This window comes from Pinus tabuliformis, chromosome 5_2 (genome assembly GCF_031772625.1).
Source record: "Pinus tabuliformis cultivar Carrire ecotype Pingquan chromosome 5_2, CPIR1, whole genome shotgun sequence".
NCBI classification, from domain to species: domain Eukaryota; kingdom Viridiplantae; phylum Streptophyta; class Pinopsida; order Pinales; family Pinaceae; genus Pinus; species Pinus tabuliformis.
This window is the reverse complement of record NC_142306.1, coordinates 1113365483-1113392462: the sequence shown is the minus strand read 5'-3', so window position 1 is coordinate 1113392462 and position 26980 is coordinate 1113365483. Positions and strand designations below refer to the sequence as shown.

The 26980-nt window shown below is 39.2% G+C and overlaps 1 pseudogene; it reads left to right on the top strand.

Moving 5' to 3' along the window:
- Nucleotides 1-83: 83 nt before the first annotated feature.
- LOC149163123 (bifunctional nitrilase/nitrile hydratase NIT4A pseudogene) lies at nt 84-26614 on the top strand (annotated as a pseudogene).
- The last annotated feature ends 366 nt before the right edge of the window (nt 26615-26980 follow it).

Below are 26980 nucleotides of genomic sequence, written 5' to 3'. Positions count from 1 at the left end.
GATGGATCTGCTCACTGAATCCTCTGTAACTATGAAACTTAAATTTCCCACCTGGACATGCTCCCCACAAAAACTTCGTACAAATGCCAAGGCAACCTGATCGTTGTAACCTTGGAATTTTTGCAGAAAGGTTATCCATCCTTTCTCTTCCACAATGCCGCTACACTGCTGATACTCTGGACTACATGCGAGCTGGACGAAGGTGGGTTCGTGGTGATCGACTCCCATTTTGCTTGGCACCTGCATTCAATTGCAATTTCGCTCCTGCCAACTCTTAGCTACCTCTCGGTCGCTTACTGACTCTATAATCTTGGTCTTGGATACCCCTCATATTTCAGAACTTAGATGAATGATCGCATAATCATCACAATGAATTGGGAGCATGATACTGATAGCATAATGATGATCGACCCATATGTACCTGGTGTAGAGAGTGAACATCATGGCCGAACGAGAGTCGACACACACATACTCATGATTGCTGGGAGGTGTCATGAGGTGAAGATGAAGCGAGGACAAGGGCGTGTATCATTACACAACGTGGTAGGAAAGTAGGTGATTGTGGGTTCATGTCCCACCGATCATGCCAGAATGTAGTCGATGTGGGATTAGGGAGGAAATGTTAGGGAAATATAGAATAGGATTATGAGCGAAATTTAGAATGAGGGATAAGTTTAGAGGCACATTTTCACAACATGAATTTTAACTATTCATTAATCAAATTCAAACAAATAAAAGTGCATACCTGAGCCACTTAAGATATTAGTGATTTTGTGGAGATTTCCTTGTTTTGATGTAGTGCCCAAGTATTTGAATGAAAACGATGTTGATAGGAATAATGCTGAAGCCGTAACTGTGTATTCTGGAAATGAAGTTCAAATGATGATATCTTGGATTTTTACAGGTTAAGTACAGATCTTGTGGATCAATCTTTGTGCATATCAATCAGTAGAGACAATCATCCTTAACTACTGGCAGAGATGAGTACTGATTGTGAAACATTCTCATATAAGGAAAATATAATCCCTTCATGATTCCAAAAAGGCTTTTTCAGAACACAACTGTGATAGTAGATTTGAAATTTTGCAGAGTATGGTACAAAGACTGCTTAAACGTAGAGTATGGAATACATAATTTCGAGATCCTCTTACTTGATGCCATATATCGTGCTGATTATTGTTCTTTAGAAATCCATGTTTATCATCCTGTGGATTTTTAACTAGACCTGGAATGATAACTGCTTAGGGAATTTCTTATTTAGGGAGTTGGAAATGTCTGGAAAGAGAGCTCTAAGGGGCTTCTTTTTCGTAATTATTCCCTTGGGCCCAGAAAAAAATAACTTTATACTCAAGGAATCCCTAGACTAATACTGGTCCATATCATTTTGCAAACCTGGATCAGCCAATGCTCGGGAGCTTCATGTTTAGAGAGTCTGAGTTGCCCATAGTATACTCCAGGGGTTCATTTTCCATCAGTAATCCACCGGGCTTGGATAAAGGAATAAACTTGCTCCTGGTGAATTCCTTCTTTATTCTACATGGGTTGTGGGGAGAACCACTTGTGGATATAAAAAAATAACAATGCACTGGTTTATATATATATATATATATGCATAAGTAAATATAAAGAAATTAATAATCAACTGAACCAACAAGGGGCTGATCATTTGCATGAATCAACTCCAACCTTGGATCCTTTTGTACTTCCTGCAAAAACTGATCACATGAAAGTGGTTTGTGATAAAATTTAATTCGATGACCATTTACTACAAAGGAAGTCTTATCATCATCGCTAGTACAAATACGAATTGAACCATTATCAAAAAATTCATTTACTTCATATGGTCCGAACCATCTGATAGAAAATTTATCTTTAAAATGCTTAAACTTACTATCATATAACAAGGCCCAGTCACCTGGGTGAAAGAATTTCTTCTTGATAAATTTCTCGTGCCATCAAGCTCTTTGGTTCTGCACCAATGCAGTTCTTTGGTAGGCATCTTGTTAGATTTCGTCAAGTTCATTCGGTTGCATCAACCTCTATTCTTGAGATTCATTTAGATTCATGCCCAACTGGGTGGCAGTCCTGAATGTTTTACTTGGAACTCAATGGGCAAGAGCACTTGTTTACCATAGAATAACTGATAAGGTGTGTGTCCTGTCACATATCTCCAAGTGTGATCCAGGTCCGGGTGTGACGAAGGACCCTTCCAAGAACTTTTACTTTCGTGATGTGTTAGGTTGCATTTTTAAAAGAACATAAATGGATACATGTGCATGCTATAAAGAAGAGGAACATGTCAATCAGCAGCGACATAAAATAACAAGACGTTGATAACGGAGTTCGTCTAGGAGGGACTACGTCTCCGGGCCCCAGTGTCAAGATGGTGTAGGCCGCTGCATTAAGTGCTATCAATAGTGAAGATGTACATAGTGGTGATGTCACTATCATACAAGGAAAATGCCCTCACGCAGGAGTGGCTCCAAGAGACGTTCCGCTACAGGAACCCTCAGTAAAAAAGGACTCCTATCAGTATGACAAACTGATGCATGATGAGCATCCCACCAACATGGCATAAAATGGATCTTAATGCAAAACATGCATGACGACAACATGAGTATCCCATCAACATACAACAAAGGGATCTCAAAACATAACATGACAAATCATGACAACAAGTACATCACATAGACGATTCTGCGTCACATCAAGCAGGAATCATGAAAACATGTAATAAACAAGATCAAACAGGGATCTGTGCAACACAATGCATAACGAAATAAGTACATGAACACACTGCATATACCTCACAACCAAGGGCCATCTGAAGAAGTGGATGTCAAACTGTTGAAGCTGCTCGGGCCATCGATCTCACGCCATCAATCGCATGGAAATGGTTGCTCGCACATGAATGCTGGCACCTGCATTCCACTTAGAAGAGTGGCTAAAGAACAGAATGAGAGAATGAGAAATCGGAATGCACCATCAGATTTGCGGCGTTGAATAGTGCAAAATCGACTGTCTGACTTCTGAATTCTGAGAACTGAGAATCTGGAATTGAAGGAATCTTTTAGATTCCCCCTGGATTCCTCATAGATTCTGCTCCATGGGCAGACTGGAAATATGCAACTCGAAGGGTGAATCTAACCTTGCCATTGCTATCCCTGCAGAAAACCATGAAAAACGACTGTAAACTTGACTATATTCTGACATGGAGAAAAATTACCTCCTCAAGAAAAATTCAAGGATCATGGTTCCACTCCCTGTTTCTATTACAATCATGGTTCCACTTGCATACTGAAAAATGGCCGAAAAATGAAGAACTCTGATGGAGAAACAGACAACGCCATTGCGTTCGTGGTGTCGAGAAGTGCTGAAACCATATAAAATTTGTCAAAATCTGACAAAGTGAAATTTTACCCCTCCTACAAAATGCTGCCTCGAACTACGTGCCAAGATTTTGCTTCCTCTGTCTCGAAATCCATGCCCAATCCTGTTTCCTCCATCTGTTTCGTGCACTGTTCAAATTTGGTTTCTATATAAATTTGTTGGCGGATTAAACAAGAAATTCGTTTAGGTGGATTGGTTAGGATTCCACATTATAAGGAGGAGGTTGGGTGGTCAAACCCAGACCCCTCCATTTTAATACCCCTTTTGTTTCAACCATGTATATATTTCTTTGCTGGGGGGTCAGGTCCGCATTGGGTGGCCTGCCCCATAGTTAACCTCCGTCATGCATTCATTTCAAGCGCAGTTTTATGGTTCATTAAAGTTTGGTTTTATCACATTAATGGGGGGTGCTGGTACATGCTTTAATGGAGGGTTCGTTGGTTGGGTGGTTAGGTCTGTGCCCAAAGGGCTGACCCACCCCCATTAACATTTTTAATGATATGGTTATGTGAGTTGGGGGGGTGGCAGGGTTGGTGGCCCCCAACCCCCCCTTTTTTAATATTTTTTTCGTTATAAAAACAAACATGCACATTTTTGAAAATTCAAATTTAAGGTGTAGGAGGTTTTTTAATGAGGCCAAAAATTCACCCGGAATCCAGCCCAGGTTCGCCGGAATCCGGTGGGCGGGTTCTATCCAAATTGTGGCCTCCTTAAGCCTGCCTAGTTAGCAAAAAGTCAACCCAACTTTGACTGCTTCTAACTTTCACATACGGACTTGGTTTGATGAACTGTTCACACTGCCTCGATCAGGACGATGAGATCTATGCTCTAGTCCTAGTTCGAGAATAATACAAACACTTTGATTTTTGAGCTTTCCTGAGCCCTCTTTGTTCTGTGTGGGTCTCTGGAGCCACCTGGATCAATCCTCCCCACTGAGGAGCTTTTGGTCCTCCAAAAGAATGAAAAATAATCTGCAACTTCTCTATACCTTGTCTGCATCACAAGCGTCCTGAAAAGGTCTCGCTTCCATCTCCTTCACCTTTGTTCTTCGGATCCTTAAGCGACGAGCCGACACCTTCTACCTCTGCAACCTATAGTAAATTGTTTTGCAAATTACATGCTTGAATTTTATGACCAACTAATGACCCAAATGTCCCACACTTGCCATGAGTTTATAACACATACTCGGTGGTCAAGTTTACATCAAGATGGACGCAAGACCCCAGCTATGACAATAAGGCCAACCTATCATTGCTGCTTCAACAAGTGATGGAAAACACATCATCACTTCAACACATGATTTACAAACATAAGACCAAATACTATTGTTTTGACAAGTGATGGAAACATAACATCACTTTCACAGTTTAACATGCGACACCAAATAAGACCAAACATCATTATTGCTGAACAAGTGATGGAAAACACATCATCACTTTTACATCTTAAAATGCAACAAATGATTTACAAAACACGACCATGACAAGACAACATATCTAGAAACCATTTTTTAATTATCAATGTGAATGGGTCACCTCCTTGTGGCGGTTTTGCTTGTTGAACAACTGCTTCACCTGGTTCACGCACTGACACTTTGTCTTTAAGGCACTGCTCTGGATGGTGCCTCCAACAAGTGGCTCTTTGATGACCACTTCTGTCGCAATGACTGCAATAGGTTTTCTTCCTCCAGATCTACTTAACATGTCTCTTTACCTGCTGTTGAGAGGGTCTTTCATGCCTCATCCTTTTGTGTGCTACCATTATTTTCCAACACTTAGAAAATCTATGGTTATGTAATCCACAAAAGGTGCATGTTTTTCGACACCATGTTCTTCGTTCATCATTAACAACATGATCATAATAGAAATGAATATTTGAATGTTGAGAATGGTTATACCTTTCCTTGCTGTCTCTGGTGTAAGTATGGCGATGAGAGCTTACCTCAGCTCTCTCCCTGCAATGGACACTGCCATGGGATGATGGGATGTTTCCCCATCATTCTCTTTCCTCGACGATTTTGACGATGTATCGGAAGCATATGACACCTTCAAACATTCTCCCTTGGTGTATCTCGAGCCTGCAAATTGAGGCCTCTTCTCAACCTCCATTGGTTGAGTTATGCCTTGGTTATTAACACCAAGTTCTTTTTCCTCCTTGTGCCTCATCCTTGTAAGGAGCCTCATTTTTGTCCCTACAATTGGGATCTCGAAATCTCCAACAGAAATCATACCGTGATGACAAAATTGAAAGGAAATCAACATCTTTTACCTCCTTTGTCGATTTGGAAAGAACTGACGAGGGCTTCTCATCATCTGTTGTTGGTGGTTCGCTAGCCATCTATGCGCATTCCCCAACTTCCTTTCTGACATATCCAAGTCCTGTCTGACGGGGTAATTCTTCCACTTTGATGGGGTTGAGAATGCCTTGGCCATTAATTCCCAAGCCTTTTCCTTCATACCCCATTTTCTTCAACAGTTTGGAGCCAATTCCCGTGGTATGATTTTCGAAAACAACAAAATCATCATCAGGGCACATACATGAATTTAGAGAATTACATTTTACCTCACATGGGTCACGCTACAGATTTTCCAAGGCCTCGTCCCTTGCTTGCAATTGTTGTAGAAAACTATGTTTCTCCTCTTTCTCTTCATGTAGAAGCATCTTCAATTCAGTGTTATCTGTTTGAAGATTCTAGTTGTTGTGCTTAAGTTCTTCTAGGGCCTCTTCCGTGGCTTGCAATTGAAGATGCAATCACTCCTTTTCCTCTGTCTCTTTCTGTAGAGTTTCATACATTATCTCTACCCTTTTGGAAATGTTGAGCATGGTCTCGTACATTGCTTTTTTATGCTCTGTTGCTGCACATTCCATTGTTCACGCTACAATTCACATCAACACAAAGACCGCTCTGATACCACTTGATCTAGGTCCGGGTGTGACGAAGGACCCTTCTAACACCTTTTACTTTCGTGATGTATTATACTGAATTTTTAAAAGAACATAAATGAATACATGTGCATGCTGTAAAGAAGAGGAACATGTCAATCATCAACAACATAAAATAACAAGACATTGATAATGGAGTTCGTCCAGGAGGGACTACGTCTTCAGGCCCCGGTGTTAAGATGGTGTAGGCCACTGCATTAAGTGCTATCAGTAGTGATGATGTCGCTATCATACAAGGAAAATTCCCTCACGCAAGAGTGGCTCCAAGAGATGTTCCTCTACAGGAACCCTCAGTAAAAAAGGACTCCTATCAGTATGACACAAACTCATGCATGATGAGCATCCTGCCAACATGGCATAAAATGGATCTCAATGCAAAACATGCATGACAATAACATGAGTATCGCATCAACATAAAACAAAGGGATCTCAAAACATAACATGACAAATCATGACAACAAGTACATCACATAGACGATTCCATGTCACATCAAGTAGAAATCATGAAAACATGTAATAAACAAGATCAAACAGGGATATGTGCAGCACAATGCATAGCAAAATAAGTACATGAACACACTGAATATACCTCACAACCAAGGGCCATCTGAAGAAGCGGATGTCAAACCGCTGACACTGCTCGGGCCATCAATCTCACGGCATCAATCACATGGAAATGGTTGCTCGCACATGAATGCTGACACCTGCATTCCACTTAGAAAAGTAGCTAAAGAATAGAATGAGAGAATGAGAAATCTGAATGCACCATCAGATTTGTGGCGTTGAATAGTGCAAAATCGACTGTCTGATTTCTGAATTCTGAGAAGTTGAGAATCTGTGGCTGAAGGAATCTTTTAGATTCCCCCTAGATTCCTCAAAGATTATGCTCCATGTGCATAGTGGAAATCTGCAACTCGAAAGGCAAATTTGACCTCGCCATTGTGATCCCTGAGGAAAACCATGAAAAACGACTGTAAACTTGACTATATTTCGACATGGATAAAAATTACCTCCTTAGGAAAATTTCAAGGATCATGGTTCCGCTCCCTGTTTCTGCAGCAATCATGGTTCCACTTGCATACTAAAAAGTGGCCTAAAAATGCAGAACTCTGATGGAGAAACAGACAACGACATTGCGTTCGTGGCGTCGAGAAGTGCTGAAACTATATAAAACTTGTCAAAATCTGACAAAGTGAAATTTCACCCCTGTTACAAAACGCTGCCTCGAACTGCGTGCCAAGATTCTGCATCCTCTGTATCGAAATCTGTGCCTGCTCCTGGTTCCTCCATCTATCTCGTGCACTATGCAAATTGGGTTTTTATATAAATTTGTTGGTGGATTAAACAAGAAATTCGTTTAGGTGGATTGGTTAGGATTCCACATTATAGGAGGAGGTCGGGTGGACAAACCCCGACCCCTCCATTTTAATACCCCTTTTGTTTCAACCGCATATATGTTTCTTTGCTGGGGCATCGGGTCCGCATTGGGCAGCCCTTTGTCATGCATTCATTTCAAGCGCAACTTTATGGTTCATTAAAGTTAGGTTTTATCACATTAATGGGGGGTGCTGGTACATGCTTTAATGGATGGTTCGTTGGTTGGGTGGTTGGGTTCGTGCCCCAAGGGACGACCCACCCCCATTAAAATTTTTAATGATATGGCTATATGAGTTGGGGGGGTGGCGGGGTTGGTGGCCCCTAGCCCCCCCCCCCTTTTTTTTTGTTATAAAAACAAACATGCACATTTTTGAAATTTTGAATTTAAGGCATAGGAGGCTTTTAACAAGGCCACAAATTCCCTCGGAATTCGGCCCAGGTTGGCCGGAATTCGGTGGGTGGGTTCTATCCAAATTGTGCCCTCCTTAAGCCTGTCCAGTCAGCAAAAAGTCAACCCAACTTTGACTTCTTCTAACTTTCATATACAGACTCGGTTTGACAAATCGTTTGCATTGCCGAGATCAGGAGAACGAGGTCTACACTCTAGTCCTGGTTCGAGAATAATACGAACACTTTGATTTTTGAGCTTTCCTGAGTCCTCTTTGTTCTGTGTGGGTCTCTAGAGCCGTCTGGATCAAAGTGATCTGGTAAGCCCATAGTGCCTCCAGTAACTTATTCGCCCAATCCATATGATGCAGTTGAATAGTTTTTGTGAGGATGGATTCTAAAACTTTGTTTGTGGACTGCACTTACTTGTTAGCCTGGGGGTGGTAAGGAGTTGAGCCACCACAAGGCTCATTGTGATTGGCTCTCAGCACATCATACATTTCATCTTCCCGCACACATCACCTCATAATCAAGTCTGGCCTGCTATAAAATAGATCCCCTTCAATCCAAGAGAAATTAGCACTATGCTGCACTATATTATGCTTTTCTCGGGCCAACATGTTTTGAGGTAGTTTTCCTAATACTAGATAATTGGCGACATCAACGAACCAAGGAGTAATAGTAGAAATGGAAAATAATGATTCATTTGGAAATTCATCAGTAGTTGTGTTGGCATGCTTCCCTGCGCAATGTTCAAACGAGATAAGAAGTCAGCTGCCAAGTTATCCCTCCCAGGCCTATCAATTACAATTATAATGAATTCTTATAAAAGAAACAACCATCTTGTTATCCTTCCGTTAGTAATAGGTTTATTCATTAAAAATCTAACAGAAGAATGATCGGTATGGACAAATGTCTCATAACTGGTAATATAATGCCTAAACTTCCCTACAACATGCACAATTTCTAACAACTCTTTTTTAGTAACCGTATAATTTAATTCAGTGGAAGAAAGATTTTTGCTGACGAAATAAATAGCATAGGGAAAGTTATCCTCCCTTTTTCCCAAGACCGCTCCCAATGCAGTATCTGAAGCATCTGTACAAATATGAAAAGGTAAGGACCAATTTGGCCCTCTCAGTTCCGGAGCAGTGGTCAACTTTTCCTTGAGTACCTAAAAAGCCTATTGACAGTCAACATTCCATACAAAGTCAACATTTTAGTTAACAATTTAAATAATGGTGCTGTAATTCTAGTGAAATTATCAATAAAATTGTTGATAATAACCAGCGTGCCCTAAAAACCTTCTTACCTCCTTTTGCAAGCTAGGAATAGGGATACGCAAGATTACCTTGATTTTTGGTGGATGAACTTGAATTCTTTCTAATGACACATGATGGCCTAGAATAGTTCCCTTAGTTTTCATCATCTTATATTTATCACTACTAAGGGCTAGATCAACTTCTTGACAACGAATCAATACTTTCTCTAGATTTGCCAAAGCCTGTGAAAAGTCATCTCCATAAACTGTGAAGTCATCCATATAGACCTCCACAAAGTCATGGATCAAATTAGAGAAAGTGGCAAGTATAGCTCTCTGAAAAGTGGCGGGGGCATTACAAAGACCAAAGGGAAGGACTCTATATGCATAAGTACCCCAAGGGCATGTAAAGGTAGTTTTCTCTTGGTCTTCTTCAACGATTTATATTTGATTGTAACCGCTGTACCCATCTAGAAAAGAAAAATATTTCTTCCCTAATAAAGTGTTGAGGACTTGATCAATGAAGGGTAATGGAAAATAGTCACGCAATGTGGCCTTGCTTAATTCTCTGTAGTCGAAGTAGATACACCACTTGCCATTCTTCTTTGGAACCACTACCAGAGGTAACACCCACCTACTGTAAGAAATGGGGTAAATGAAATCTGCAGCCAAAAGTTTCTGAAGCTTATCTTTAACAATGTCTTTTAACGCTAGGTTCATATGCCTTTGTGGTTTCCGAACATGTCTCATTTCTTCATTTGCATAAATATGGTGGATACAGGTTTCTGGATGTATGCCCCTCATGTCCAAGTAATCTCAGGCGAAAGCTCCAGTTTGTTCATGAATCATACTCATCAACTGCTGCTTCTATTCTATAGTCAATCCTATATCGATATGTAAGATCTTTCCTTCAAAAATTTCTACAAGCTCTATGGTGGGTTCATGGATTTCCTCCATTGCTGCAAAAGAGGCGAAGATAGCTGGATGGAAGGTTTCCTGAAACTCATCAATAAACAAATGCTGATAACCATTGAAAGAGATGGGATAATCGATACAAGAGCTACCAGCTAAAAACTGTTGCAAAACATGTTCATCAGAATGCTCTTGGAAACCTGTAGACTGATCTAATGAAAACAAAGGAAACATACAGTCTTCGTCTCCATATGGGTTTTCGAGCCATAATGGTACTTCAACGACTATCTGAGAAGGGGGAAAAATGGGCAGAGTTTGGTTGTGGGGACCATTAGAAATAATCATTTCTTTGTTTCTACATCCTATGACGGCATCAACAGTTGCCAACCATGGTCATCCCAAAACCACGGGGTGTTTGGGCCTAGAGGTTTTCGGAGAATTTCCCACGAAATCTATGGGATATTTCCAAGAGGCAAGAGTGACCACTGTGTCCTCTAAGGTTCCCATTGGTTTGATGACGGATTTGTCAACCATCTCTAAAAGGATAGGGGTGGATTTAAGTCCAGGTAGTTGTAATGATGTCATTATTTCATAGGTCATTGAAATTATTGATGCTCCTAGATCCACGAGGGTATTTGGTAGAAGTACTCCATTTACCTCAATGGTGACAATGGGATTCCCAGGGTCATTGTACTTCGCAGGCAAGTCAGAAATCATAGTGGACATTTGGCTTATGATTTTGACATTCTGGTTCTTATGCCCCTTCCTCCCCGATTTCTTAATGCAGATATCTTTGAAAATTTTGGTGTAAATAGGAATGTTTCTAATTGCATGTAAAAGTGGAATTTTAATGCAGACATTCCTTAGTTCGTTTTCCAAATCATATTCAAGAGGGGTCTCTTCTTTCTTTACAATCAGTCTTTCCGAGTATGGTGGTTTGTTTGATTCTTCTTCTATGGTTGTTGTTGTTTTTCGTTTTGCAATTGGTTTTCGGATGATGTGGAGGGCACCTCTTCTTGGATAACAACAATTGATTTTCCTTTGTTTATAGTCTTTCCTGATCACAATTGGATTTCATTCATAGGAATGGAAATGATCATATATGTAGGAAAAGGTTGTATATCAATGTTTTGCACAGGTTGAGGTGGCCTATTATGACTTGGGTTAGGTACGGGTTGTGCAGGCAACAGTGTAGGTTGGGGTGGGTTAAAGGTAGCAGGTGCCTGTGAAGATGATGGGTTAGCAGGTGCAGGTAACAACTGATGCAAAGGAGGTGGTGGCAGTATGGGTTGTTGATACATGTTGGGGTTATACGCATGCTGATAGGATTTCATGGTCAGATTATACGAGGTACTTGACATGTTTGGGTAAGGCACATGAAATTGGGTTTGGGGTTGATATGTGTTGGTATAGGGGTTTGTCCTCCAATTCTGGCTCCAGGCAGTGTTTTTTGGTTGCAGAGTAGCCCAAGGAGGGTAAGATGTTTGGAAGGTCCAAAGCTGAGTCTGACCATAACCTTGGGAATTTGGATATGGAAACATATTCTGATTCTGGCCTCTCCAGATGGGTATTTTGGTGGCTTGAGATTGGTAAATGGCTTCAACGTTCCCTTTGTAGATAACCTGTAGGTTGGGAAGTGATGGGCACTTCTCGGTCGAGTTTTCTAGAATGCAGATTCCACAAATCTCAATGGCATTTAAAGGACATTCCCTATCTGCATGTTTGCGCCTACACTTGGAACAAAACACTGCCATGGCTGCTTTTTCGGCCTCTTGTTTTTGTTTGATTTTCATAGTGTCTAGCTGGTCACTGATTGTGTTGAGTATATCAGTTTTAAAGTTTTCTAATAAGTTTCCCAGTTCGACTCTCGTAACAGCATTAGCCATAGTTTTCTTTGTCACATAGTCTCTGGAATTATCTTTAAGTTCTCAAATATTTTTGCCTACGTTAGGTTGGCTCATAGAATAGGTACGACAGAGCTCAACTACCTCAGAAAATGGGTTTTTATAGATGTCCCCACCGCTAAGAAGGTTTAATGTTTCAATGGAGTCATCCCTCAAGCCTTTTAGGAACACAGTTTTGACAATATTTTCGTCCAAGTTTGATCCACGGTATTTGTGAAAATTGTATAGGAATCATTCAAGATACTCCTATAGGTTTTCATCTTCTGTTTGTTGCATCCTAATGATATCATTGACATCCCTACTCTTACAAAAATCTTGATACTTTTTAAGGAAGATTGATTTCATGTCATCCCATGAGCATATAGTGTGTTCCCCTAGACTCATGAACCATCTAAGGCTGCATCTTATAAAGTGGCGGGAAACAATTTAAGTTTATGTGCATCCTCATAGTAATTATAACTGCGACATAAAATATCAAATTCAAAAAGAAATGCATCGGGATCTTCAGATGATTTACCGTAGAATAGCGGAAGAGATGCCATTGGGATGTTTTTCATGTTGATGTCGCGAGTCACATCTAGGATAGGGAATCCGAAGGTAGTCTCTTCGTTGTCTTCCTCTGGTCCTCCTCTTGGGCCTTTTGGGTTGTTTCCTCCAAAGAATTTAACATTGCATCAAGGGCATTCTCCCTCTCCATGGTGTTCTTCATTGTTTCTATTCTCCTTGTCTTGGTGGTCCATATCTGCGACGGGCACCCGAAGAGGTTTGCTGACTATATTGTGAACAGGACGTACTGGAACAGGTTGATGTTGGTTGATTTCTCATCCATGTTCTCTTGCAGTTCTACTTTTTCTACCTCGATCCCTTCAATGTTGTCAAATACAACCTATTGAATGGTCTTTTCTCCTTGATCTAAGAATTCCCGATCTGAAACCAAGTTAGTATCAACACTTCCTCCTTCTTGTCTCAGTCCTGCATATCGATTAGCAGTATTAATAAGAGGTATATTAACTGATCTAAAGGTTGCAGGAAATTTAGAATTGGAAATAAATCTACCCTTATTGTCTCTACGTCTACCTGTACTCCTACGCATAAAGATAAAGGAAATAGAAAGTCAAGAACAAGAAGTGATTGGTCAGACTTTGGAGCAACCCCACAAAAGTGGATGTGTGGCTCTCCACTCACATCTTACCATACACTCTCCGCCCTGTCATAGTCTTGCAAGATCTTGAAACTCTAATTACAACTTCCCCGGCAACGACATCTAAATGTTGAGAGATTTAATAGGTGTATTAATTCTCCTGCATCTATATGTCAATCCGGGCTCATAAACACGAGTTGTACTGCACTTTCTACATTCAGTTCTTGGTCAGAGCTTTATTTTTTTCCTTTATAATGATCAGCTAAGTAATGGAACACACAAATGCTTGTAAACACACAACTCAAAAAGAGAATCAATTCATCTTGCTAACATAGGTAGAATAAATAGTCAAATTCAACTTAAAGACTTTGAAATCTCTATAAACTTAACCTATTCTATTCTTGGACTGAAATTTGGACTCAAGTGAAGGCCTAATTCTTTACCATAGATTCCACTTTGACAGACTATGAAAGCGAATTCCTAATTAAACAGACTCCACACATTAACTCAACAGTTTAAAGTTACATTCGAAATCCAAATCCTAATTTTTGGCTCTTACAGTTTACACTTGAAAGAATTAAAAGATTTAATCTACTTGTGATGGTAATTCAATTTTAAACTAAGCAATCAATCTTGCACTCAATAACTGTTCTTGATTCATGTTAGAGTCGGTCTAGTAGCCCTCCACTAGAGATCAAAACTCTTTGCATTTCATAATTAGGTGTCTCATCAGTGTGATCATGCTGCATCCCGTTAGGCATGCCATAACCCTGGTGGAGAAGCTTATGTCTTTTATTCCCCTCTTGTTTGGCAATGCTGGATCATGTTTTCTTGAGTAAATTCTTCACAAGGTCATTTCCCTGTTTTAAATGTCAAGGTCTTAGGTCTAGGGTTGAGTCAAGCTTTGTCTTGAGATGTCATAAAGGACCAGCAGGCCAGAGGGATATCCGTCATAAAGCATCATTTTAATAACTCTTATCATTGTACAGCTAATTTTTACCTTGTTTTCAAAAACCCTGTTTTTGAAGACAAAGGTCATTATCTCATTTTTGTAAAAATTTGTAAAAAGTTCAAATTCTCCGAAAGTTGGCATGCAGCCTTGGTCTCCTTTGCTAAGACATCTCCGAAGCTATCCCTGCAAAAATTTTCAAGAGAAATCATCATTTCAACCAATCTATTTTGAAAAAGGAAACCAGAAGTCAGCAACAATTAATTCAAAAAAGTGTCATTTCAAAAACATTATAAAGTGGGTTTTGGGAAAATTAAATTCAAAAGTGAGCCTATAAAAGCCCCTCCCTCCTCATTGGTAACTCATTTGCCTCTCAACACTTCAAAAGAATACTTGTCAAGTCGATTTCAAAGTTCATTGGGCGAATTGGGCAATTACAGCGGCGCGCTACGCATCAGAGGAGGTGCGCTACGCGTTGGGGGCGCGCTACGCATCAGTGCGCATTTTCCAGTGTTAATTAACTCAGGCGCTACGCGTTGGAGGCGCGCTATGCATTAGGCTGGGCGCGCTACGCGTAGGGTTTCTTGCTCAAAAAATCGCCAGCAAGCCACCAAAACTACTTCTCTCTCAAAATCTTTTCAGGTAGGCCTCTAATCCATGGTGATTTTGGTTTGGCTAAGATGAATGAGCAATGAACATGCAAAAAATGTCATGCTAATATGAAATAAAAACCCTACCTTGCTGTATCAAATATTAAAAATGCAAATGTGCTAGGGTTTCATTGAAATTTGCCACCCAAGGTTACCCATTATCCATTCCTCTTTCCCCATATTTTCATCACCATTTTCCTTGATATTTTTCCATGCAATCAATAATTTCCCTATTAAAAATCATTAAAATCCCTAAACCCTACTAATTCCTAAAACCCTATGTAAATTTTCTAAACCCTACTTCCCATTAAAATCCCACAAATTATGATTGCAATTGTTCCATGTTCCTTTCCTAAAATTTCATTTCACATTTGTTTTCCCTAATCCCCTCAATTTTCCCTTTTCCCTAACATTTCCCATGTGTGTTTTTCCCCTTGGTAACAACATTTAAACAAGTCAAAACAACAGTTCATTGGGTGCACAATCAACATTATTTTTCAGTCACTTGCCTCCAAAACCATGTCAGAAACTGAAACAGATTATGAGCAAAGTGATGACCGTGAATCAACACCAGAGGTAGAGGTGCCAAGGAGGCATCACAGGGGTGGTAAAGGTGGTCAACATGTCAGGGAGGAGCCCACCTCTTTGGCTTATCTACAAGCTTGTCCACTTGCAGTGTCATGTTTCCGATATCAATCATGCTATGAATATTGTGAGAGAATCTCCCAAATTCAACACCACAAGGAATTGGCCCGCTTGTTTGTCCTACATTTGCACAATGGGCATGTGAATCTTGCAGGAGTGAACTTCACATTGTCACCCGAGATTGTTGCTCTAGCAACAAGGATACCCAATATTGGAGAAGAGTGGAACAAGCGCCAACAGTTGGACAGATTTCATTATGAGCCATATATCAAACCTGTATATATGAGGCACCTAATTGGTTTTTTTCCCTTCAGATTCTTAAGAGACGAGTATGCACCTTTGATGAGGATCATCATTCGCTATTTCACTTGCGAGGGCAGATTTTCACATTTATATTCGTACCATATCCGTTTGTTGATGCATTTCACACGGGTACGAATGATGAACATTCCATTCTTCATGTGCCGAAATATAGAGAGGATGGTGCCCTTGGTGCAAAGAAAGAGCCCAGCACATCAACACAAGAGCATCTATCATTATGCACTGATCAAGATTGTGGTCATGCATCAGTTCGCACAACAGGGTATTCCATGGGAGGATTTCATTTCTCGTGACTTGTTCACAGTGCCACAGCCACCTCCTGAGGTTGTCCGTGATGAGGGAGGGCCTTCACATCAGTTTGATATTCCAGAGCCTGAGCATGTCAGCACTCCTCCTTATGTTACATATCAGAGAGGCCACAGGGTCTTATTTGCATCTACATGACGAGTATTATCTCCACATCAGGTGGAAGGGGTCTCGCCTTCTTCATCAGCACATCGAGAGTTATCTCCACAGCAGGTGGAAGGGGCCTCACTTTTGACAACAGCATAGGTACCAGAGAGAGGCAAGCAGCCCAAGATTGATGAGGGGCCATCAGGTGTTCCAGGCATAGATGTTGTTGACCTTGATATCATTTCTCCTAGCCTAGAGTCAAAGGAGATCATCCAACAACTAAGGGCTGAAAATGACTTGTTGCAGCAAAAATTGGAGATGGAAAATTGGACAATTACTTATTTAGAGTAGCGCAACAAGCAATTAGAGGATGAACACTCTCTTGATGAGTTGCAGAGGATCCATGAAGACCGCAACTTGGCTCGCAAGAGACCCGATGATTTGACACCCATTGAGCGAGAGGCTATGCTCATCCGGGTCAATACTCATTTGGAGAAGTTGCTGGCCAAGGCAAACATGGAAAAAGACATGCTCCGACACATGAAGAATCACTATTGGGCTCGAATGCATGTGTGTAAAGCAAGAATGAAGGTACTCAAAGGACGGTTGGCCAAGGCACTAAAACGGAGGAAAAGGCCCGATCCCCTTCATATTTTGGCTGAGGCTTCCTTGGAGGAGCATGGTACTAAATGACACACCTTCAGCTCAAATTTCAGAGAATTTGGAGCAATTTTGGTCATTTTTGAATTTTTTGGTCAAAAAGCAGGTTTTTTCCCTCAACGCGTAGCGCGCCGCGCGCTACCCTGAAGATGGGCAAGTCCATTTCTCAAAAACTCAGCATTTTTGGATTTTTCATGAAAAATTACATTTTCTCAGCATTTTCCAAGACATTTCATCAGGTTTTGAGCCCTCAGAAGGTCAAAAAACATGCAAAAAATGACTTTCTGCCACTTTTTGGACACACAGGAAGCAGTCTTGGGAGATTGCAATTTTGGAGGGGAAAATGGACACCAAATTGAGAAATTCTACTTGGGTTAGAAAGTAGACATCCAGACCTTTCCAACAAGCCTACTTTTGCCTCATTTGGATGCCGGGAAGTGCCTCAAAAGTTGGCTCAAAGGCGCGCTATGCGTTGAGAATTGGGGCGCTACGCATCAGGGAAATTTGCCAGATTTTCACCTACAACTCAACAAAACGTAGATTTGACTAGTTTTGACTTTTTGGAGTGATTTTTCATCCTCTTTGATGTAATTGATGTAATTTTATGATGTCATGGCACTTATTTATCTCTTCTAGAAGATTCATTCATAAAAAGTCAAAAATTTAATGAATGAATTGCTTTCCTAGCTTATAGAGGCAAGTTGTTTTGACTGCCTAGATTTTAGTGCTCAGTTTATAATTGGTTGAAACAGCTCCTAGAAGGATGAGCTCGACCCCTAGAGGCAAGGAAAGGTGTTAGCTTGCCTATATTATGTATTTTCTTAGTCATTTTCATGGTTGGACTCTTGAGGGAGAAGCTTCTATTGTATTACACTTTGTATCTCTGCAATTTTGGCAAAGGAAAGACCAGGGTTTTGCAGCACTATTTGGGATTCCTGTGGTTATTTGTGTTGATGGCGTACTTCTCTGATGTACTTGTAAGATTTGTTATGTGTATCAGTTTCCTCTTTCTCTTTTCTACACATTAAGTAAATGAAGTGTTAAGGTAGAATTCATAATTTATATGCTCTGCCTTTAAGTTTGCTTAATATCTATGTTTTCCTCTGTCTAAAGAGAACTCTCGATGGTTTCTTGCTCTCTTTAGCTCCTCACCCGTCATTCCTATCCATTCACTTAAATCAAAGACATCAAGACAATCTCCTACCTTGCCGCAAAAAGACCTCTGCAAAAGCTGTGTCCCATCCCCGCACCCAAAATTTCTCTCCCCCTGTTTTCCACCAAAACCCTAAAAATCTGAAATCAAACCTTCTCAATCAGTTTACTAGCCTAAAATCAGTGTTCTTTATTGGTCATCGCCGCCCTTTGAAGACCTTTTGCCGAGATAGACCCGGAGAGAGCCCTCTCCTGCCCCGTAGGGCTAGCTACGAGGCTAAGTGGTTTGATGTTGCCTTGGATTTTGTCTTTTTCAGCCTGAGGCCAAATTCAAGCGCTAACAATTCAAACCCTAGAATGAGAAGGCTTCACATTAATTCCACTGTATTGACAACAAGTAAAAGGTCTTTATGTTAGGAACTAATCTGAATACTCTCTCTCATATACTTAACCAAGCAACTTGATCTCTTACACTCAACTAATCTGCATACATATTACTTAATCTGTAATAACCTTAGGAACAAGCTCAAATATCAAACCCTAATTCTATTTTCAAGAATGAAAATAAAATAACATAACTATGAATTTCTATAAGACACACAAAACTATACTTGAGAGGCTATCTTACAGTTGCATTTAGCATGAATCAAATCTCAAACTAAGCTCAAGAAAACCTACTTAAGATTTTGGCAAACCAACACTTCGTCTTCTCAATGAAAAATGTAAATCACACAACTGATTGCAACCTTAACTACTTCGAAACATAATCAAGCACACGTTATACTAAGGCAATGCTAATGGAAATTACCTCAAGATGGAAACTACGATTTCAACCAATAGTATCAAATTATAGGCTATAGTACTGCACTCAAGCACTCAAAACAAAGCAAAAGGAATCACACTGAAAGTTGAATCACTCAATTGAACTTCAAAATCAATCTGCAAACTTTATTAAGAAACTAAGAATCTATCAAGAAACAAGACTAGATTAAACTATGATAAGTTAAGCTATTCCAATCAACAATCTGGAAAGAAATACTCCTATGACACACATATTCATGAAAATAACTTAGAGGAAAACCAATCAATTTAATAATGGAAAGAAACAAGCAATGCGATTTCTATTTGGAATTAACTAAAATCCACTCAATGCATATTATGTTATGAAACCAGCTCAAGAAAAGATAGAAAAGATAGAGCAACGCCTTAGAATTCAGCCTCTTCGAGGGGGAAACCTCCTTTACATTACATAAATGAAAAATTCTTGGATGATTCAAATGACAAAACCTCCTTTCTATATATAGGAGTCTAAGCGGTCACAATATAATCCAACCGACCTAACAATAATAATATAAAGCCACAAAAATAACAATACAGGGATTCTATGGGGCACAGTAATAACAATATGGGGGTAATAGGGGCACAACAATATTAATAAGGGGTATAACAACAATAGTAATGGGGTAATCACTAGTATTATAGGGACCCAACATGCCCCTCTCCTTCTAAAAAGTGTTGTCCTCAACGCTTGAGTAGTTCTGGATACTTCTGCATAAAATTCTCATCCTCCCATGTGGAATCTTCAGCAGATAAGTTCTTCCACTTGATAAGATACTCTGAAATTGATCGATTTCGTAGCTGTCGAGTTCTTGTTTCTATGACTGCTTCCGGTTCCAATATAATTTTTCCTTCCTCGTCAAGTTCTGGAAATATTGTTTGAACTGGGAGCTTGTCGCCTATAACCTTCTTTAAACATGAAACATGGAAAACTGGGTGCAATCGAGAAGCTGCAGGAAGCTTCAATTTGTATGCCATAGTACCAATCATTTGCAACACCTTGTACAGACCATAATACTTTGGTGATAATTTATTATCCTTCTTAGCTTGCTTGAGGGACATTTTCTTATATGGTTGTAGCTGTAGGAATACCCAATCACCTACATCAAAACTTCTTTCACTGCGATGTTGATCTGCCTATTGTTTCATTCTATTCTGTGCCAACACGAGGTTATCCTTTAAGAGTTGGAGGACTTGTTGTTGATGTTCGATGTGATGTTCCACTGCCTAAACCTTAGAATTTTCTCTTAAATATGATGTGATGGATGGTGGTTGATACCCATAAAGTGCCATAAATGGGGTCATTTTTGTTGCTATATGGAAGGAAGTGTTATACCACCATTCAGCTAGAGGCAACCATTTGACCCATTGTGTCTATTTATTAGATACAAAGCAAAGAAGATATCCCTCCAAACATTTGTTTACTATCTCAGTTTCCCATCAGATTGAGGATGATAAGATGAGCTATGAGCTAACTGAGTACCAAGACAAGAAAATAATTCTGTCCAAAAATTTCCAGTGAAAATGGGATCTCTGTCACTTACAATAATCTTTGGGTTTCCATGTAGCTTTTGAATTGTTTCCATAAATGCAGTAGAAACTGTACTGGCTTTAAATGGATGTGATAATGCACAAAAGTGTGCATACTTGGTAAGTCTGCCAACTACCACCATGATGACACTCTTTCCCTCATACTTGGGTAAACCTATGATAAAATCCATTGAAACCTCCTCCCAACATTGGCTTGGAATGGATAAAGGTTGTAATAGACCTGTTGTCTTAATTGTTTCAACTTTATTTTGTTGGCAAACCAAACATTCCGCCACAAACTTTTGAATATCTAATTTAAGGCCATCCCAAAAAAATTCCTTCTTAACCCTGTGGTGAGTTTTTAAAAATCCTGAGTGCCCTCCTAAGGGAGAAGTGTGCAATTCCATAAGAATCTTTTGTTTTAGCTGGGAATTCTTATAGAGGTATAAGCGATCTTTGTACCATAACGAATCATTTTGCCAGCTAAATGTATCAGACGTACTGGAATCTTGTTGTAACTTTCGAATAAGTGCCCACACTTCTTCGTCATTCTTCCATTCCTCCCTTGCTTCGTTTATCCATTCCTTAATGGCTTTAATTTTGCTAGGGTCTACCTTAACTCCTTCATGAGATGCAATATGACCCAGATATTCCACCTCCTGGACTCCAAAGAAACATTTGGATCTTTTTGCATACAATTGTTTCTCCTCCAATAGTTGTAGCACCTTGTCAACATGTTCAACATGCTCCTTCCAAGACTTGTTGTAGATTAGTATATCATCAAAAAATACTGACACAAATTTTCTAAGGAATGGTTTGAAAATTGAATTCATCAAACCTTGAAATGTTGAAGGTGCATTGGTAAGGCCAAAAGGCATGACCAAAAATTCATAATGACCCTCATGAGTTCTAAATGCTGTTTTCGGAATGTCTTCAGTCTTCATTCTAATTTGATGATATCCTGAAAGAAGATCCAACTTGGTGAAGTAAATTGATCCATGAAATTCATCCAGTAATTCATCAATGATAGGAATGGGGAACTTATCTTTAATAGTGAGCTTGTTGAGCTCCATATAATCCGGACATGTGCACCATGATCCATCCTTCTTGTGCACTAATGCTACTGGAGCAGAGAAAGAACTTTGACTCGGTTGAATTATACTAGCCTCTAGCATTTCTGTAACCATACGTTCAATTTCACTCTTTTGGACATAGGGATATCTGTACGGCCTGATGTTTAGAGGAACACTTCCTGGAATAAGATGAATAGCATGATCATGATCACGCATAGGTGGGAGACCTTTGGGAGTGTCAAATACCTTGGAATGATTGTCCAGGACTTTTTGGAGATCTGGAGAAATAGATGATTCTGATGTGGAAACATCTAGCGAACATAATTGTGAAGTTACACCTCTTTGCTCCTTTTTTAGAAGCTTTGTCATACCATTAGAGCTGATTATCTTTCCTGGTTTCCCTGCAATACCCCTTAATTCAAATTCCTTTCCTTCCGTAGAAAATTTGATGAAAAGTTCTTGAAAATTAAAAGCTATTGTACCCAAGGATTGTAGCCATCGGACTCCTAGTACAACATCAACACCTCCCATTGGAATGGAAAGCATTGGGCTAGTCAATACATATTCTCCCATGGATAGCTTGATATTATGGCACTTTCCAGAGCAATTTATTGTTCCTCCATTTGCAATCATCACTTGACACTCTGGTGCTAGATATAGGAAGCAATTCAATTCTTTTTCTACCTTACAATGAATAAAATTGTGGGTGCTTCCTGAATCAATCAACACTATTACCTTTTTCTTCTTGATTTGTCCTTCTATCTTGATGGTTTGAGGAGTGGTAATTCTCGCCAATGCATTACAAGATATGGTCGGATTTATTTTTTCTTCATCTAGGCTTTGTTCCTGGAGTATATCCTCTTCTTTTGACCTTTCTTGGTCGTTTTCTTCTTCCTCTTCACAATCTATGTAGAATAATTTCTTCTCAGCACAGTTATGACCTTTAGTGTATTTTCTATCACAACTGTAACAAAGCCCTTTTGCTCTTTTTTCTTCCAATTGTTGTGGTGTCAACGTTATAGGTTGTGGAAGACTAGGGGCAACAACACTTCCGTATTTATAGTTGTGAGTGGTATACTTCCTGGTTGCCATAATTTTGCTTTCCATTTTTCTTGCTAACCTGAATGCCTTCTCTAGTGAATCAGGTTCCCAAAGGCGAACATCATGTTGGATATTATCCTTTAAGGACCCTATGAACACATCAATCCTATGCTCCTCTTGAATATATTTTACCCTTATGTTCAATTTTTGGAACTCCTCAATGTGCTCCATTATTGAACCCTTTTGTTTGAGACTTATCAATTGGCTAAAAAAAGTGTTGCTTTTTGTATCCTCATAATGTGCTATCAATTCTTTCGTAAAAATTGCCCACGTGATAAATTTTTTACGAGAGCAAAGCCATTGATACCATACAAACTGATTTGGTTCCAAATATAAAGTTTCCATATGTACCTTTTGTGTGTTTTGCACATTACTGAGATCGAAGAATTGCTCCATCTGTAATATCCATGTGGCGGGATCCTTGCCATCAAACTTCCTCATATTGATTTTTGGAATATGGTGAGTCTTCGATCCAACATTAGAGTCTATGGAATCATGATTAAAATTTATTTTGTTTTCATTATGAGTTTCCTTTAGTACCCTTTCACCCTTAGTGACCATTTCTTGTAGCAACTTATTCATATTTATCTTCAATTCTTCCATCTTATCATCCATGCCATCAATTTTAGCTTCTACGCCTTTCTTTAAAAAATCCATATTAGCTTCTACACCTTTCTTTAAACCATCCATCTTAGCTTCTACATCTTTCCTTAAACCATCCATCTTAGATTCTGTTGCTTTTTGTGCAAGTGACACTTGTTGCACTTGTTCTTGTAATTTTGATATATCATATAGCATTTCTTCTTCTTCTTCATGAGTCATGCTAGAGCTTTCAGGTTCCTTACTAGGTGTTTGCATTTTATTTCCTTGGGGCATCAGTTACCGATAATAATTCTCTATTATGCCCTTTGAATTCCTTCAAAATAAATTTTCAAACCAAGCTTAAGCAAAAATTTAAGAAAATCTACACAACGTTTTTCACTTTGTAGGAGCTCGATATTGCCTCTGATGTATCTCTGGCCTTTCCGATCATCTAGTTCTGAATTTGTGATCTGCATTAGCCCTTTGTGTCCTCTTTCCAATGCCACAAGTCTGGCCCAAATTGGATTCTCCAAGGAAGAGTTATGCGAAATCTCCCATAGTGACTTGATTATAGACTAGTTCAGTAGAGCGAACTTGTACGACATGCCACGGGTCACTGTTTCGATCTTTGGATCTGAAAAATGTATACAAGAAACTACAGTCCGTCCTCTTTCTGTACATTCTTACTAAATTTCAATCTGATCCCCAGAGAGAAAGTTATGACGATTTTCCCCAGGTCACCTGTTTGGAATGTAATTCAGGAGTCTGCAAAAGGACCAACTTCCTCAGATCATATCTCCGAAAATATAGCGCGAAAAGCTCGGAAATTCGGACCTGAGGTTCAGCGCGATGTCTTCTCAAATGGGTTTTTTTTGCAACTTTTGAAACGTCGCAGAAAAAAGGTTATATCGAAAATTCCATGATGACCTGTTTGGAGCAGCGAAACCCTAGAATCCAAAGCTCTAATACCAAATGTTATGAAACCAGCTCAAGAAAAGATAGAAAAGATAGATCAACGCCTTAGAATTTTGTCTCTTCGAGCAAGCAACCTCCTTTACATTACATAAATGAACAATTCTTGGATGATTCAAATGTCAAAACCTCCTTTCTATATATAGGAGTCTAAGGGGTCACAATATAATCTAGCCGACCTAACAATAATAATATAAAGCCACAAAAATAACAATAGATGGATTCTATGGGGCACAATAATAACAATATGGGGGCAATAGGGGAACAACAATATTAATAAGGGGTATAACTACAATAGTAATGGTGTAATCACTAGTATTATAGGGACCCAACATATTCCAATCCAGCTTCCTACTCTACACAACTAAACCCACACCATATCAATCCTTGCTACACAATGAATTATATTGACTTCAACATTCGAGGGTGTGTTCTGCGTTTTCAACAAAGGGACCATCTCACCACAGGAATTCAATTCACAACGTGATTGAAACAAGTTTTCATATGACTGCAACAACACAGTTAGGAAAATACAACTCGTTGCTTTGGAAAACAGAGTATGACTCTGTCTTAAAGGTAGGTGCACCAATCTCTATGATGCACACAAGAACTACACATTCAGATTGCTAAATTGAAAGGTCTGAAAATGCATACAATGGTTAGCACACTGAAATCATTCCAAATCAATGAAATCCTCCACACAGTATATAAACGATTAATATACAAACCAGAAACAAATGAGAAGCAACTATAATTGACACACGACTATGTTTCCTAAGAAATAATACAAAGCTATTCCTAGATGATGGTGGGCTCGGCCACACCTGGGGAAGCATAAATACTTACAAAAAAACGAAAAGCGTAACACATATAACTCACGAAATCACAACAAACCATCAGGTGAATCATTCTGAGCTCAAGGCATGGCCATAATAACACTCTTCAAATTAAAAATAATATGTCTGGAAGTAATACTTCAATGATACAATGACAATATTCTCTTTTTCTCACTAACTTCCTAGTTATTGCAGATCAGACCTTTATAGGCATCGAATTTAGTTAAAAACAACACTGGACCAAACATAGGAAGTCCAATGACTTGGCTAAATCAATCTTCCAGATTAGATTGCCGGAACAACCTGTTCTATTTAGCATAACAAATCCTCAACTAACCCCAGTATTGGCATAGGCTAAGTTCAGCGAGGATGGTGAAGATCTTCATCATGGAAGATATTGAACTCGTTCGATCACAACTATGGGTGGATCGACCATCTAGAAGCACACGGCCTATTCATCCTTTATATCATTGAGTACTGATCCTACAATGGTTGTTAAGTACAAAAATGGTGGAACATGGCTCGTGGACAGGCACTCTCTTGATTTTAACCTGCTCATGCTGCTGCAATACTCACTCAATCACATTGATTAGTTAGCTAGTTAGGAACAACTTAAATTCACTTAAACTTAACCAATAAATAGTAAAATGACACAAATGAAATGCTTTAGCTCATGGTAGGATTAACAGTTTTAGGGCAATGAAAGTGATAGGAGAGTAGGTATAGGAGTACAAAAATGACAAAAATGGAGGTGGGAAATAGTGAAATTAGGGTCAAAATAGGGCACCAACAATGGGTTCACTAGCCACTCAAGGGAAGCATACATCATGTGGTATTAATGTCTGAAATTATTTGATCATATTTTGTAACACATTCCGAGTAGCGTATCACAAATAAACTTAGAAAGATTGATAGCAAAAGGTGCTTCTTATGGGTCATAGTTTCTTGTGTTTCCTGAAGCTTTTATTGGTGGCTATTCTTGAGGTTCTAAGTTTGGTGTTGTAATGGATAATATATATTTTAAGGGTTGGGAGGAGTTTTTTAGATACCATGCTTTTTCTATTGATGTACCAAGTCCAAAAGTAGAGAGGACAGTAGTTGCAGTTGAAAAATATAAAGTGCATGCAACATTGGGTGTTATAGAGCAAGCAAGGTTCACACATTATTGCACAACTTATTTCTTTGATTCTCAAGGATGATTCCTAGTGAAGCACCATGAATTAATGCCAACATATTCTTGTGCATTCAATTTGGGGTTTCAATGATGAATCTACCTTCACTGTTTATGACACAATAATTGGGTGTGTGGGTACAATCCCATGCTAGGAAAATCGAACGCCTCTTTTGAGAACAACTTTATATGCTAAATGGATGGAACTTTATTGGAACTTTATGGAAGTCAAAAATGCTTCATATAGTTATGGAGGGTGGATGTTTTTTTCTCTTAGCAAAACAATTCTACATAAGAAAATACTACCGTCCTCCACCAGACTATGTCTTTGAAGGTTCAAAGGAGAATGTCTTCGGAGAATGTTGTATGTGTAGGTGGAAGTGTTATTATTTCTCCCATGTTAAAGCTCAAGAGATCAAGCAATTAAACATATATGCTTGGTAAGCCTTTGAGAAATGACACGATATACCTTACATGAAACTCTATCTCAAACATAATTGTTATATAAGGATTTCCAAATCAAGAAAGAGAAGTTGAAGTATCAAACAAAGGAGGATATTGTGCATAAACATTGCAATGTAACATCTAAATATAAGCCACAAATGGAATTATAATGGGTTAAATTGAAAGGCCACTTGAATATGATCAAGTAGGTCAAGTAATTAAGGGCTAGAATGAAGATGTGCCAAACAATAAGTATATCAAAAATGTGTTTATCTAAAACCATACTATTGTTTTGGGTTCCTAGTGGAAATATCATCAGTGGGGTTACTGATGTTGTAGACAAGTAATA